At 54.3% G+C, this 14,732-nt stretch overlaps 1 protein-coding gene across 1 annotated transcript in view; it reads left to right on the plus strand.

Annotated features, from left to right (window-relative positions):
• The first annotated feature begins 2,642 nt into the window (after window positions 1-2,642).
• LOC144946921 (SLIT and NTRK-like protein 2) overlaps window positions 2,643-14,732 on the plus strand; it is a 92,294-nt gene continuing 80,204 nt past the window's right edge. The window contains exon 1 of the mRNA XM_078875988.1: window positions 2,643-2,732. The gene's annotated coding sequence lies outside the window, so the exon portion shown is untranslated. The remainder of the gene's footprint in view (window positions 2,733-14,732) is intronic.

Genomic DNA, 14,732 nt, shown 5'->3' on the forward strand with positions numbered 1-14,732 from the left:
TAACAGACTGTAGGGGCAAGTGCTGTTAGCGAGCACCACGCCCGACCGCCTTTGTCTCCCTAGTGGCAATGTTTACACACCGCACCAGGTACTCATTTGAGGCTGAGTCGACCTAGGGGAGGCCCGGGACCGGTTCAGATAATTGTCACTGATGTTGGCAGTGAGCGGGAATCGAACCCGTGTCGCCGGGTTCATAGCGCAGCGCGCTAACCGCTAAACTATCGCTCCCCACAAACTCTCACACACACACTCTCACACACACACACTCTCACACACACACTCACTCTCACACACACTCACTCTCGCACTGCCACACACTCACACACACACTCTGTTACACAGTCTTCCTCTCGCGCATACACGCGCACACACACCTTGCCATTCTCTCGCTCTCACACACACGGGCACCCTCCACTTTCCCTTCCTCACACACGCGCACGCGCTCCCTCTTCCCATCTCCCTGTGGCCCAGATGAGAGGCGGCGCCGTCGTGGGAACCAACGCGGTCTCTCCCCGTGGAGAGTTCCCCCAACGCGGTCTCTCTCCAGCCGAGCGTGTGTGAGTGTGTGAGAGTGTGTTGAGAGTGAGAGAGTGAGTGTGTGAGAGAGTGAGTGTGTGTGTGAGTGTGTGCGTGTGAGAGTGTGTGTGAGAGTGAGTGTGAGAGTGTGTGTGAGAGTGTGTGAGAGTGTGTTGAGAGTGAAAGAGTGTGTGAGTGTGTGAGAGAGTGTGTGTGTGAGAGTGTGTGTGAGAGTGAGTGTGTTTGTGTGAGAGTGTGTGAGAGTGTGTTGAGAGTGAGAGAGTGAGTGTGTGAGAGAGTGAGTGTGTGTGTGAGTGTGTGCGTGTGAGAGTGTGTGTGAGAGTGAGTGTGAGAGTGTGTGTGAGAGTGTGTGAGAGTGTGTTGAGAGTGAAAGAGTGTGTGAGTGTGTGAGAGAGTGTGTGTGTGAGAGTGAGTGTGTTTGTGTGAGAGTGTGTGAGAGTGTGTTGAGAGTGAGAGAGTGAGTGTGTGAGAGAGTGAGTGTGTGTGTGAGAGTGTTTGTGAGAGTGAGTGTGTGTGTGAGATTGTGTGAGAGTGTGTTGAGGGTGAGAGAGTGAGTGTGTGAGAGAGTGAGTGTGTGTGTGAGAGTGTGTGTGTGTGAGTGTGGGGAGCGGTAGTGTATGGTTAGCGCGCTGCGCTATGAACCTGGCGACCCGGGTTCGATTCCCGCTCACGGCTAACACCAGTGACGATTATCTGAACCGGTCCTGGGCCTCCCCTAGGTCGACTCAGCCTTAAATGAGTACCTGGTGCGGTGTGTAAACATCGCCACTGGGGAGACAAAGGCGGTCGGGCGTGGTGCTGGCCACCCACCCCCTCGTGTACCGTTCCGGCCTTCATAGGTGCTCGCTAACAGCACTTGCCCCTACAGTCTGTTAAGGCTATACGGGGGATCTTTGTCTTTGTGTGAGTGTGTGTGTGAGAATGAGTGTGTGTGTGAGTGTGTGTGTGAGAGTGAGAGAGTGTGAGAGTGAGATAGTGTGTGTGTGAGAGTGAGAGAGTGTGAGAGTGAGAGAGTGTGTGTGTGTGAGTGATTGTGTGAGTGTGTGAGAGAGTGTGTGTGTGTGAGAGTGAGATAGTGTGTGTGTGTGAGAGTGTGTGTGTGTGAGAGTGAGTGTGTGGGAGAGTGAGAGAGTGTGTGTATGAGAATCGAACCGTTCCTGTGCCTCCCCTAGGTAGACTCAGCCTTCAATGAGTACCTGAGTGCGGTATGTAAACATCAGCACCGGGGAGACAAAGGTGGCCGGGCGTCGCTCTGGCCACTCCACCCCGTCATGCGCCGTTCCGACCTTCATAGGCGCTACTCGCGAACAGCACTTGCCCCGACAGTCTGTTCAGGCTACATGGGCGATCTTTGTCTTCATCACATGCGCGTAGAGACGTGAACGGACTCTGGGGAGCGGTGGCGTAGCGGACTGCGCGCTGCGCTACGGACCTGGCGCCCCTAGTTCGTTTCCCGTGACGATTATCTGAACCGGCCCTGGGCTTCCCCTAGGTCGACTCAGCCTCACATGAGTACCTGGTGCGGTGTGTAAACATCGCCACGAGGGAGACAAAGGCAGCCGGGCGTGGTGCTGGCCACCCACCCCATCGTGTGTCGTGTTGACCGTCATAGGTGCTCGCTAACAGCACTTGCCCCAACATTCTGTTACAGCCTATACGGGGGGTCTTTGTCTTTGCACCAGCTCCATACTTTCGTTCTGCTCTCTCTCAATCGCAGACTCTTCCTCGTCTCTCCGCTATTGATGCCTCCGCACTCTCCCCTCCCCTCGAACGGCTGCACCCTCTCCCTCCCTGTCTCCCCTCTCTATTTTTCTACTTTCGCTTCTCCTCTCCTGCATCCCATTGATCGCCTCCCTCTCATTTTCTCGCTACGCTCTAGACTCCCTCTCTCCCTTCCCCTCCTCCTTCCATCACCCTCCCTGTCCACCTCCCACCTCTCCCTCCCCACTCTCTCTCTCATTCCTCCACTCTCCGCTGACTCCCCGCCGTCTCCTCTCTCTGCTCTAATTCTCCCCGCTCCCTCCCTTTCGCTCTCCCGCTCTGCCCGTGGCCGCTCGCAGCACCGGTAGAGGAGCTCGCAGAGTTGCGGAGCAGCGGCAGGCGGGAAGCGGAGACGACGACATGGAGCCCGGGGCTCGCACCGCCAAAGTTCGATACCGAGACGTGGGGAGACGAGGCGCGCTGGCCGCCGGCTGGTACGCAGACACAGAGAGACACTTGAAGACACGGGGGGGGGGGGGGGGGGGACACGGAGGGACACGGGGGACACGGAGAGACACTTGAAGACACGGGGGGGGGGGACACGGAGAGACATGGGGGGACACGGAGAGACACTTGAAGACACGGGGGACACGGCGGGTCACGGAAAGACACGTCGAGACACGGGGAGGACACGGGACACGGAGATACATGCGGGACATGGGAAGACGCGGGGAAACACTCGTAGACACAAAGCAAGACAGACACCTATACAGAGACACAGACACTCCCGTAGCTACTTAACTCATCGCCAGCAGCCGTGCCCAAGGCACTGCTGGGTGAAGCGCTCGAGCCTCTCGCAGCCGCCACTGCCCGTGGACTCGCCACGAGCAGCACGAGGGGTGAGGCTGCAGCAGCAATGCATCGGAAATGGTGGTTGTGGTGGTTGTGGTCGTGGTGGTGCTGGTCGTGGTGGTGGTTATTGTAGGGGGCGGTAGTGTAGCAGTGAGCGCGCTGCGCTACGAACCCGGCAACCCGAGTTCGATTCCCGCTCATGGTCAACAACCCGGTCCTGGGCCTCCTCCCCTAGGTCGACTCAGCCTCAAATGAGTACATGGTGCGGTGTGTAAATATCGCCACTCGGGAGACAAAAGCGGTCGGGCGTGGTGCTGACCACTCACACCCCTCGTGTGCCGTGCCGGCCTTTATAGGTGCTCGCTAACAGCACTTGCCCCAATAGTCTGTTAAGCCTATACGGAAAGCTTTGTCTTTGGTGGTGGTGGTTGCGGTGGTTGTGGTGGTGATGGTGACTGTGTGGCAGTGTAGTGTGTTCATGATGAAGATGTTCATTATCATGATAGTGGTGAGGTATTCATCACTCTGATGGTCGAGGTAGCGGTGATACATTGGTCAGGACGAGGACGGTGAAATCTCCCATCGTTTTGGCATGTAGACTGTTGGAGCAAGTGCTGTTAGCGAACACCTATTGAGTCTCATCTTCCTCACCTCCCCGACTGTGGCTTTAGGTCTTCTCCACCTTCGGTCGCCCACCTCTGGGTGCCATTGCAGTCTTGGTCACCCGCCCTCCACCACCCCACAGACCGCGTGTCCCACCCATCACGACCTCCTCCTGCTCCTGTTCCCAACCTCCAAGTCGCTTACCCCATCCTCCTCCACCGTACACACCGCGTGTCCCACCCATCACTACCTCCTCCTCCTCTGGTGACACAGCGCAAGTGGGAGCACGTTCGGCGCTGGCCGCAGATGTTCACGGTTTTAATTGCCGGCCGTCGCCCCGGCAAACACTGCGTTGTCTGTTGTGCGTCGACCTGAAACAAGCTACCACACGCCATCAGCTTCACTCACAGCTGACGTCCCAGATCTCGTGTGTGAGGTCATTCGCAACAAGTCGGCCGTTGAGGGCGGGCATCACGGTCGACATTTGCCAATGCTTTGTGCCGGTTCTCCACCAGAGCTCGCCTCACTTGCCCTCGCCTTGCACTGAGCGCTCACGGTAGAACCCGACGCAGCAGCAGCGTCACTCAAAATCTGTTTCGGACACCAAAGGGGGCCTCGAACTGTTACAGCCTCACGTCACTATACACTTCACTACACACTCCTATACACTACACTATACACTACTATACACTTATACACTACACCATACAACTAATATACACTACATTATACACTGCACTACTATGCACCACACTACTATACACTAAACTTCACTATACACTACACTACTATACAATATACTATACCTACTATACACTTCACTACACACTCCTATACACTACACTACTATACACTTATACACTACACCATACAACTAATATACACTACACTATACACTGCACTACTATGCACCACACTACTATACACTAAATTTCATTATACACTACACTACTATACAATATACTATACCTAATATACACTATACACTACACTATACACGACACTACACTGTTACAGCCTCACGTCGGATCTCGGCTGTCGCCCCTCCGTGTGGAACTCTCTAATCCCTTTGCACATCGGCAACTTCAAATGCACTCTGACTTTTAAAAAGCGTCTCAAGGCATCTCTGTCTGTCTGGGTCAACATTTCGAGCAGCCCTAAGCTTGGCTCCGCGCCCCTGAGTTGTTGACTTGTCTGCAACATCTGTCGTGCTATGAATGTCATCATCATTATAATTGCCAATTCTCTCTGTCCTGGCGTTTCTTCTCCTCTTCTCCTCCTCGTCGCTGTCTTCCGCCTTTGTCCAATCCACACTCCAGCACCTCCTGGATCACTCACCAGGCTCATTGTTGAACAAACCGAATCCAGCTGCAGTGTGCACGATGTTGGCAGTCGCCTTCTCACTCGGGTCTCTGTTGGTCCCTATGGGTGTCAAGGGGGTCTCTGTTGCGGCTCAATGAGTCTATATGGATCTCCGTGGACTCTCAATGGAACCACCCTATGAGTGTATATATGGGTGTCTGTAATAATGTGCAGTGTCACATATTGAGTACCTTCGTCGTTCATGCAAATTTAATCTCTCGCGGTCGCTGAGGAACCACAGGCACGAGCAGGAAGGCAGCAGCAGCAGTCAGGCGGTGAGACACTTCCACCAACAGTTGTCCAAGCTCTGCCGTGCTTTATATATATTTAAAGATAATATCAGCCAATCAATGAGCGTTTATACATGTGTCTCTTCCGGTCTCTATGGGTCTCTATTGGTCAGTATGAGTCTCTGAGGCTCTATGAATCTCTGTGTCTACGTAGATCTCTATGGGTTTCTATGGGTCTCTATGCTAATGTTTAGTTGTATATACGGTAGCGTCGTCATTGATGTAATTTGTATGGATCGCCATAGCCGAGGCTCCACAGACAAAGCTGGAAGGCAGTAGCAGCAGCAGCAGCCAGACGGCGAGGAGCCGGCGATCCCAACAATTACACAAGCTCTGCATTTCTCTATATATGTATATACACGAATATGTTTATCAGCCGATCATTGCGTGTTTTTAAACAAGTGCGAGGAAAGGGGAGTGCCCAGACAGAAAAAAACCCACGCACGTGAATCAGAAGGTGCTGCTACATCACCTCCGATTAGCATGGTTGGCTATGTACGGTGAGAAAGAAGTTCAACATACATATATACATTTGATGTTTGGCCAATAATGAGAGTTGGCTTCTTGTGAAGTTATGTGAGTCTGTGGGTCTCTAGGTGAGTCTGTGGGTCTCCGTGTGAGACTATGGGTCTTTATTATGGAAGGCTATGGCTATCTACAGTGAGGGGAAAAAGTATTTGATCCCCTGCTGATTTTGTACGTTTTCCCACAGACAAAGAAATGATCAGTCTATAATTTAATGGTAGGTTTATTTGAACAGTGAGAGACAGAATAATAACAAAAAAATCAAGAAAATGCATGTCAAAAATGTTATAAATTGATTTGCATTTTAATGAGGGAAATAAGTATTTTACCCCCTCTCAATCAGAAAGATGTCTGGCTCCTAGGTGTCTTTTATACAGGTGTAGGGGTTATTACGGGAGAAACGGCGGACGAGAAACACAGGGGTGTCTGCACTCACACACACGGGTGGTCACACTGACGTCCGCATCCGTTATCCCCCACGCACCCGGCCCTCTGAGGGGATCCCTATAAAAGGCGGGGAGCCAGAGAGCTCGAGGCCAGTTCGACACGAAGCTGACCAGTGAAGATCGAAGACTCAGAGATTAGGCCCTGGGACTCCGCTGTCTCGCTGCCCTTGTCAGGGCCGAGCTGGGTAAGCCAGCGGCGCGGACCAAGAGCTCCCGGACCTCTGCCCTTGTCAGGGCAAGGCCGGCTTAGCTGGTGCCGAGATCTGTGCTTGCCAGGGCCAGATCAGTCAGCCTCCCGTAGCCCACAGAGGAGGACCGGGGAACAGGACAGAGGGCTTAGTACTAGGGTGGGTTTCCCATAGTACGGGTGAAGGGGCCATTACCCCTTCAACAATTGTGCCTGTCACTGAGTTAATAAACAGAGTGTGCCTCAACTCCGACCTCGTCTCCTCGAACTTACTACATCTGGCGTCAGAAGTGGTCCAAGCATGGATACGAGACGGATGGCTCGTGCCCAACACCCAGGAGAGGATGACGACGAGGGAGAGGCGGTGCAAGACGTCGCCGCCGACGTACCTGCACAACCGCTGCCGGCTCCAACACCTGCGGGATCGTCGGAGAGGCTCGGGACGTCGGCTGACGAGTTGGCGTTAGCCCACTCGCGGCTGGCGGAGCTCCTATATGCAGCGGCCGCCATGGTGGAGCAGATAACTCGCCTGGGGCCGGGAGGAGCGACGCGGCAGGAAGATGCACAACGCCCGCCAGAAACTCCCGCCTTTGCGATGGGCAGGAAGCTTGAAATTCCCGCCACGGGGACAGTAGGGGCCGAGGGAGGGGCCCCAGCTCGTCACGCGGGTGGCGGGGCCCAACCAGCGGGTGCCACGTCATCGGCGGGGGCGGGTCGCAGTGGCTGCCTATCAGGGGTTGCCACATCACCACCAGTGGACGCCAGCACCGACCAAGCTGAAACCAGCGCGTCACTGACGGCGCGACCTCCAGTAGGGGCCGCCATTGCTCATACTGTCCATAGACACGGTACGAGTGCTGCGAGAGGATCGGGGACGGAGCCGACATTTCAACAACGCCTGCCGGCCCTGCAGGTGTTCGTAGCAAGCGACGGCGATTGGGGTGGGTTCCAGCGCCGGTTCCTCGCCCACCAAGAAATGGCTGGGTGGACAGACAACGAGGCGCTCTGTGCTCTCCCGGCGATGCTGGATGGCGACGCCCTGGGCACCCTCACCGCTGCTCCCAAGTCAGCACGCTCCACGCTTCAGTCGGCACTGCAGCTGCTGGCCACGGTTTATGGGCCGCCTTCCGATTGTCGCCAGCTCTTCTACGAGCGACAGAAGGGTGACAAGGAGTCACCACTTGCGTATCGCACGGCCCTGCTGTCATTGGCGAAGGAGGCCTTCCCGCGTATGGATGAAGAGGGGATCGATGCGATGGTGGCCGAGAAAATTTTGCTGCTGGCCGATGACTTGGACTTCGTCATCCTAGCACAGGATGATGCGGACATGTCGTCATTGCGGGCTGCAAGGCACATTCATGCCAATCTCATTTCCCAGCAGAGGAAGGCTAACAAGGCAGCTGCGAGACACACCGTGGCGGCGACCACTTCCGAATCTGAGGGGGCGTTCGCTGCCGACCGTTCTGCGGGATGGCGATCTGGCGAGCGACTGGCTCGGGATGTACTGAGCCACCGAGAGCAGGCCAAGGCTTCGGGAGCGCTCGTCGCGTGCTACAATTGTGGCCTCCGGGGTCACGTGGCGTCGGGATGCCGGGCTCCTCGAAAGCGCGGAGCGAGACCTGGGGCTGCAGACGGTCCTCTTCACAAGCCTTCGCAACATCCTCGGGCAAGTCGTGGCACCCCACATGTTCGGCCTGCACGCACACCCACTTCCCTCTCACATGGTCCGACACACGAGTCTCGGGGTTTGGGTGCTGGTGCGTCGGGTCGCGGCTTGTCGGGGAGGGCGCTCCAACTGGGCCAATGGTCCGAGTTGGCTCACCGGGTTGTAGCTGCGTCGGCGGGGTCGTCCGTTGTCACGGGGCATATTGACGGGGTGTAGGTACGGGTACTGGTCGATACGGGAGCTTCGGCGACTATCATTTCGGATTTGATTTATAATATCCTGCCCGTTCAGAGTCGCCCATTGCTCCCTGTCGACATACCATTTTACGCTGCAAACGGGGGCTCGTTAGGTATTATCGGCCAAATTCGAGCGCAAATTTCTATCAGGGACATTAAACTATCTGGCCCGTTGTTCGTCTCCTCCTCGCTGGCAATTCCGTGCCTGTTAGAGACAGACTTTTTGGCCAAATTGCCCATCAAAATTTTGATTGACCAGCGATGCATCGAGCTTCCATCGGGCCGACGTATAACGTTCCTGCCTTCCACTCCTGCCTTGCATACTGCCTGTGCAACGGTACAGGCGCTCGTTGCTCGAACGGTGCGTGTACCCCCGGGGGCACAGATGCTGGTGCCCCTGCGGTTGCGTCGACCATTCACTAAAGGGGTCTCAGACCAGGGCATTATGCTGGGCCCGTTTAGGGCCGGGGTAAATGGGCCAGATTTGGTGACGGCCCAGACTATTGTTAAAGGGGATGCGGACCCGTTTATCGCGGTCCTAAATGTCGGAACACGGACGGCGGTGGTTTCGCAGGGAACCGTGTTCGCACATGCAGTTCCGGTACCTGCGGAGATGCCGATCATTGGCCAGGTGGCCACCGATTCTCAGTCGCGGCTGCCCTCAGACATTGACGAGGGTTTGCTCGAGGCGCTGTGTGCTGAGTCACCTGACCTGTCCGACTCACAACGTGCTAAATTGCGCACCCTTTTGCGGGAATTTTCCGACGTCTTTAGTAAACATAAATACGATATCGGATGTACCAATTTGCTGCGCCACCATATTGACACCAGTGACAACGCTCCTATCCGACAAAATCCTTTTCGGTTAGGTCCCGCCGAAAAGGATCATGTCAAATCGGCTGTAGATGACATGTTGACTTCTGACATCATTTCTCCCTCGACCAGCCCTTGGGGTGCACCCATAGTGTTGGTTAAAAAGCACGACGGGTCCCTAAGGTTCTGCGTTGATTTCCGGCGGTTAAATAAGATCTCGGTGGCCGATGCTTACCCGCTTCCTCGAATGGACGAATCGCTGGATGCCCTCGCAGGATCGCGATTCTTCTCCACTTTGGATTTACTCTCAGGATTTTGGCAACTTCCCTTGGACGACGAATCTAAGCCCAAAACAGCTTTCAGAACGCCACACGGCCTCTTCCAATTCAATCGGTTACCCATGGGGCTCCACTCCGCTCCCGTGACGTTCCAGCGCCTGATGGAATTGGTTCTCGCTGGCTTGCAATGGGAGGTGTGTTTGATTTACCTGGACGACGTTATCGTATTCAGTAAGACGTTCGAGGAACATCTTGATAGGCTTCGGGCCGTCTTTCTCAAAATGCGCGCAGCTAAGTTGAAATTCAAGCCACAAAAGTGCCATTTGCTGCGCGAATCTGTAAAATATTTGGGTCACATCGTCGGCCGGTCAGGCATCTCAACCGATCCCGCCAAAACGCGTTGTGTCAGCTCCTGGCCAACTCCCACCTCGGTGGGGGAGGTTAGAAGCTTCATCGGATTTGCTTCATATTACCGCCGGTTTGTCGCGGAGTTCGCTTCCATCGCTAAGCCATTACATGCCTTAACGGCCAAAGGGGTCAAATTTCATTGGGGACCGGAGGAGGAGGCCGCTTTTAACTCTCTTCGGGTCGCCCTGGTGGGTGCCCCACCGTTAAGCTACCCCGATTTTTCTATACCCTTCGTGCTCGACACGGATGCGAGCAACACCGGGATTGGAGGCGTGCTGTCACAAATTGTGGGTGGCGTGGAGCGCGATGTGGCTTATGGTAGTAGAGTATTGTCTCCGGCCGAGCAGCGATACTGCGTCACCCGCCGCGAACTGTTGGCTATTGTTTTCTTTATCCAACAGTACCGGCCATATCTGTACGGCCGGCGTTTCACCGTCCGTACAGATCATGCGGCGTTGCAGTATGCCCTGCGTATTCACCAGCCATCGGGGCAGTTGTCCCGATGGCTGGAGATCATTCAAGATTTCGATTTCGAAACAACTTACCGTAAGGGGATTCGCCACACCAATGCCGATGCCCTGTCACGCCTGCCGGTCGCTTCTGATTGCACCTGTTTCTTGGGCTCGGGGCGTTGCAAATCGGCAAACGACGGCCACAATCCGGTCCTAGCGGCCGCCGTTGAGGCCCCTTCGGACGTTGACCCTATTGCGGTGGGAGGGAAGGATTCCCTATTGGGCTTGTCATGTGCGGAGTGGGGGCGCCTCCAAATGGAGGATGCTTCCCTCCTGGTGCTACGGCATCGCGCGGAAGGATCCGCTCAGGGAAAGTCTGGCGTTGACTCATGGGGGTTGTGCCAGGGCCTCCTCATGCATTGGGATGGTACGATCCGCCGCCACAGGCTGGTGGTGCCTTCCGCGTTGAGGGGTAGGGCTGTGTGGGCCGCTCACGAGCGGCTCCTGCACCTGGGCACCCTCAAAACCCTTGCCATGCTCCAGCTTAATTTATTTTGGCCGGGCATGGCAAGGGATGTGGACGATCTCTTGCAATCTTGTACCCAGTGTGCTCAACGGAAACCGCCGGCGAGGGGAGCCGGCCCACCGCTCCAGTCTATTTCGGTCACCCGGGTTAATGAGCTTGTCGCCCTCGATCTTTTGGGGCCGTTTCCCTCCACGCCGAGGGGTAATAAGTACCTGCTGGTTGGCGTCGAGTATTTCACGCGATGGCCTATGGCTTGGCCCCTCGTACTTCCCCTTACCACCCACAAACGGATGGGATGGTAGAACGCCTGCATAGGACTCTTACGTCCATGCTATCCCACCAGGTATCTGAGTCCCAAACCGACTGGGACCTTCAGATCCCTGGAGTCCTAGCAGCATACAGAATGGCTCCTCACGCGGCGACCGGATTCTCACCGTTTTTTTTTTATGTATGGCCGCGAAGTTGACCCGCCTGTCGCGACTCAGCTGACGTGTACCGCACCGCACGCTAAATCTAAGTTGGCGGACCATGTTAAGTTTAACGTCCTCCGGTTGGCTGAGGCACGGGAGGCGGCCATGCAAAACTCTGCCTCACGCCAGAAGCAAAATGAAAAGTTGCGATCGCGCCGGTCACACACGCACAAATGGCACCCGGGTGACAGAGCGTGGCTGCACTGCCCCCAGGTGCTATTGGCCACCTCGTCTAAGTTGTTGAGGCCGTGGAGGGGCCCCGTGGAAATTGTGCAGGTTATGCGGCCGCAATGTGTCCGCATTAAATGGGGGAAACGTCGGTGGTTTGTCCACCCTTCACGGTTGAAGCCGTTCTTTGCTCCACATGCTTCCTCTCATGACTATGGCCGAACATGTGGGGGGTCCACTGACTCCGGGAGGGCGGGGTCGCTGTCTGCCTCTGATCCGCTGCTGACTGTTCCATCTTCAGGGGTCCGAGGACTGATGCCCTCTCTGCCGCCAGCCTCCTCCGAGGAGGTCGACGCTGGCTCGTCCAGGATGCCGGTGCGCCGCGCACCTGTACATTCACCACCTGCCGCCGACCCTACCGGGTCGGGCCTTTGTGATGGGCCCGCTGCACGAACACGCGCCAGGACGCGCCGGTTATTGTAAAGTGCTTACCGCGCACGTTCCGCTGCTGGTGGGCTCACTCACCTGTTTTTTTCCTGTTGTGTGCATGGGGATGGGGAACCACGTTCTGTATATATGTTGCATTTTGGGGAAGTAGGTACGTATAGGGGACCGTCGGTTGTTGTTGTTGTTACACTTGTTCTTGTTATTGTTACGGTTACGAGGCACACGCGTGTTGACTGGGGTTAATCTTTATTCTTGGGGGTTGAGGGATTGTTGCAGCCGGGACGGCTGCGAGCTGTACAGGGGGGGGGGGGGGGGTGATGTAGGGGTTATTACGGGAGAAACGGCGGACGAGAAACACAGGGGTGTCTGCACTCACACACACGGGTGGTCACACTGACGTCCGCATCCGTTATCCCCCACGCCCCCGGCCCTCTGAGGGGATCCCTATAAAAGGTGGGGAGCCAGAGAGCTCGAGGCCAGTTCGACACGAAGCTGACCAGTGAAGATCGAAGACTCGGAGATTAGGCCCTGGGACTCCCCTGTCTCGCTGCCCTTGTCAGGGCCGAGCTGGGTAAGCCAGCGGCGTGGACCAAGAGCTCCCGGACCTCTGCCCTTGTCAGGGCAAGGCCGGCTTAGCTGGTGCCGAGATCTGTGCTTGCCAGGGCCAGATCAGTCAGCCTCCCGTAGCCCACAGAGGAGGACCGGGGAACAGGACAGAAGGCTTAGTACTAGGGTGGGTTTCCCATAGTACAGGTGAAGGGGCCGTTACCCCTTCAACAATTGTGCCTGTCACTGAGTTAATAAACAGAGTGTGCCTCAACTCCGACCTCGTCTCCTCGAACTTACTACACAGGTAACGAGCTGAGATTAGGAGCACACTCTTAAAGGGAGTGCTCCTAATCTCAACCTGTTACCTGTATGAAAGACACCTGTTCACAGAAGAAATCAATCAATCAGATTCCAAACTCTCCACCATGGCCAAGACCAAAGAGCTCTCCAAGGATGTCAGGGACAAGATTGTAGACCTATACAAGGCTGGAATGGGCTAAAAGACCATCGCCAAGCAGCTTGGTGAGAAGGTGACAACAGTTGGTGCGATTATTCGCAAATGAAAGAAACACAAAAGAACTGTCAATTTCCCTCGGCCTGGGGCTCCATGCAAGATCTCACCTCGTGGAGTTGCAATGATCATGAGAACGGTGAGGAATCAGCCCAGAACTACACGGGAGGATCTTGTCAATGATCTCCAGGCAGCTGGGACCATAGTCACCAAGAAAACAGTTGGTAACACACTATGCCGTGAAGGACTGAAATCCTGCAGCGCCCGCAAGGTCCCCCTGCTCAAGAAAGCACATATACATGCCCGTCTGAAGTTTGGCAATGAACATCTGAATGATTCAGAGGACAACTGGGTGAAAGTGTTGTGGTCAGATGAGACCAAAATGGAGCTCTATGGCATCAACTCAACTCGCCGTGTTTGGAGGAGGAGGAATGCTGCCTATGACCCCAAGAACACCATCCCCACCGTCAAACATGGAGGTGGAAATATTATGCTTTGGGTGTGTTTTTCTGCTAAGGGGACAGGACAACTTCACCGCATCAAAGGGACTATGGACGGGGCCATGTACCATCAAATCTTGGGTGAGAACCACCTTCCCTCAGCCAGGGCATTGAAAATGGGTCGTGGATGGGTATTTCAGCATGACAATGACCCAAAATATATGGCCAAGGCAACAAATGAGTGGCTCAAGAAGAAGCACATTAAGGTCCTGGAGTGGCCTAGCCAGTCTCCAGACCTTAATCCCATAGAAAATCTGTGGAGGGAGCTGAAGGTTCGAGTTACCAAACGTCAGCCTCGAAACCTTAATGACTTGGAGAAGATCTGCAAAGAGGAGTGGGATAAAATCCCTCCTGAGATGTGTGCAAACCTGGTGGCCAACTACAAGAAACGTCTGACCTCTGTGATTGCCAACAAGGGTTTTGCCACCAAGTACTAAGTCATGTTTTGCAGAGGGGTCAAATACTTATTTCCCTCATTAAAATGCAAATCAATTCATAAAATTTTTGACATGCGTTTTTCTGGATTTTGTTGTTGTTATTCTGTCTCTCACTGTTCAAATAAACCTACCATTAAAATTATAGACTGATCATTTCTTTGTCAGTGGGCAAACGTACAAAATCAGCAGGGGATCAAATACTTTTTCCCCTTACTGTATGAGTCTATTCATTATTATGTGAGTGTATGGGTCAGCATGTGAGGCTATGGGTTTCTATGTGAGTATATGTGTCTTAATGTGATATATGAATCTCTCTGTGTGTATATATCTCCATGTGACACGATGGGTCTCTATGGAAGTGTATGGATCTCTATGTGAGTCTCTATGTCTCTGTTCGAGTCAATGTGAGTTCTTTGGTCTTTATGTGAAACTATCGGTCCATGTGGAAGTCTATGGGTCTCTGTAAATATAAAGATGACGTTGTGCTTCTATGCGTCTCTGTGTCCATCTATGGTTCTCTCTGTGTGTCTATAGTTTCGCTATGTGAGTCTACGGATATCTATGGAAGTCTGAGTCTTTATGCGATGCAATGGGTCTTTGTGTGAGTGAATGGATCTCTATGTGAGGCTGTGGTCGTCACAATTTGTGGGTCTCTATGTAAGTCTATGCGTCTGTGTGAGTTTTTGGTTATCTGCATGAGGCTATGATTCTCTATATGTGTTTTTTTGTGAATCTATGGATCTACATTTGTGTATATGGGTCTTCGTT

Source organism: Lampetra fluviatilis, chromosome 43, assembly GCF_964198595.1.
Source record: "Lampetra fluviatilis chromosome 43, kcLamFluv1.1, whole genome shotgun sequence".
NCBI lineage: Eukaryota > Metazoa > Chordata > Hyperoartia > Petromyzontiformes > Petromyzontidae > Lampetra > Lampetra fluviatilis.